This window comes from Cicer arietinum, chromosome 5 (genome assembly GCF_000331145.2).
Source record: "Cicer arietinum cultivar CDC Frontier isolate Library 1 chromosome 5, Cicar.CDCFrontier_v2.0, whole genome shotgun sequence".
NCBI classification, from domain to species: Eukaryota; Viridiplantae; Streptophyta; class Magnoliopsida; order Fabales; family Fabaceae; genus Cicer; species Cicer arietinum.
This window is the reverse complement of record NC_021164.2, coordinates 38,762,366-38,764,066: the sequence shown is the minus strand read 5'-3', so window position 1 is coordinate 38,764,066 and position 1,701 is coordinate 38,762,366. Positions and strand designations below refer to the sequence as shown.

At 36.6% G+C, this 1,701-nt stretch overlaps 1 pseudogene; it reads right to left on the bottom strand.

The window, feature by feature from the left end:
• Window positions 1–1,701, bottom strand: part of LOC140920447 (uncharacterized) — a 70,366-nt pseudogene continuing 68,665 nt past the window's right edge.

The window sequence follows — 1,701 nt, the reverse complement described above, 5'->3', positions numbered from 1 at the left end:
CTAGATCTCTAAAGTGTTTGTGGCACGTACAATCCATCAAGGCAATGTTAGAAGCCTTGGAAAATTCCCGAGATACAAATGTTTCATCCTCAATCTCTGGGTTGAGCTTTCATTCTTCAACAAACATGTTTAATTTAACATATCCTCTAATAAGCAAAGTTTGTAATTTAGGGAAGACATATAGAGGTAAGTACTCTAGGCTCCCACATGATACAAAATTTAGATATTCAACGAAAGGAGTTTTTGTCTGAACAAAAACTTCAGATTTTTACAAGAATAAAAACACAAAACTTGAAGATGGATCAAGCTTTCAAATTCACCAAGTGACAATACAGATTGTTTTGTGGTTACAACTAGACGTCGAAGGTTGATTAGCTTCCCAAATCCCTTAGGCAATATTTCAAAGTTTGTGCATACACCTAGCAGCAAAAATCGCAAATTTAGGAGTTTGCAAATGGAATTTGTGTTAGACTGTTGATGATGATGTCAGCAGTCTTTATTGTTTTAGTCTTTATTTCATTAATAAGTATCCTAATTAATAGGACAATGCTATTAGTTTTTTGTTCTGTTTTGGTAGACCTATTCTTTAGCAATATTTTAAGCAAGGATCCACGTTCTTTAGGTAGTTGTAGACGTGATCCTTTTGTTTTCTTGTAATGGCTATTTAAGAGCCTTAGCTTCTCATGATTCAAATAAGAGTTTTTCCATTCATTGAAAGTATTCTATACTATCTGCTTTGACAATTGGTATCAGAGCTCCGAAAGGGGCCTGATAGTGTGAGAGTGTAAGTAAAATACAAAGAGATCAAGATGTCAATCTCAGAAAAGTTCGTGCAGCCATCCATTCCCAAGTTCGATGGTCATTATGATTTCTGGTCAATGACAATGGAGAATTTCCTCAGGAGCAAGGAAATGTGGAACTTGGTGGAAGAAGGAATCCTAGCACCGGCAATTGGAAATGCACCAGCAAGTGAGATACAAAGAAGGAGTGTGGAGGAGGCTAAACTCAAGGATCTGAAGGTGAAAAATTTTCTGTTTCAAGCCATTGACAGAGAAATTTTGGAGACAATCCTTGACAAGGGAACATCAAAAGCGATTTGGGATTCGATGAAACAGAAGTATCAAGGGTCCACGAAGGTGAGAAGAGCTCAGCTTCAAGCTTTGAGGAAAGAATTTGAGTTACTAGCCATGAAAGAAGGAGAGAAAATAGACAACTTTAACACCCCCGTTTTTCAAAGCGAGGGTATATTTTTTTTTTCAAAAGTAATTAAAAACGAACAAAGAATTAAATCAGGAAATGCCTTTGGATAAATAATTGAGTCATTATAATTTACAAGCAGCGGAAAAGTTTCTCCAATTATAAATCCAAAACATTTACACAACATCAAATGGTACATGGAACCCATTCGAATAAGAAGTCAAACTGAAATCCAAAACATTTACACAACAACAAATGGTACATGGAACCCATTCAAGTAAAAAGTCAAACTGACAATATTAGTATAAGTACAGTTTTCCAAACTAAAAATACTCCAATCCAAAAAGAAGGACACCTAGTTCCTATACATCATCCTAATCTGATCATCCTACCAAAAAGCTATACACCCTGAGTATCTCCACGCGCCCCGTGAGATCCTCCTAATGTAACTGCAATCACGCGTTCCCATCTCCATTCCCGTCCGTAGGGTACGAACTGATAGGA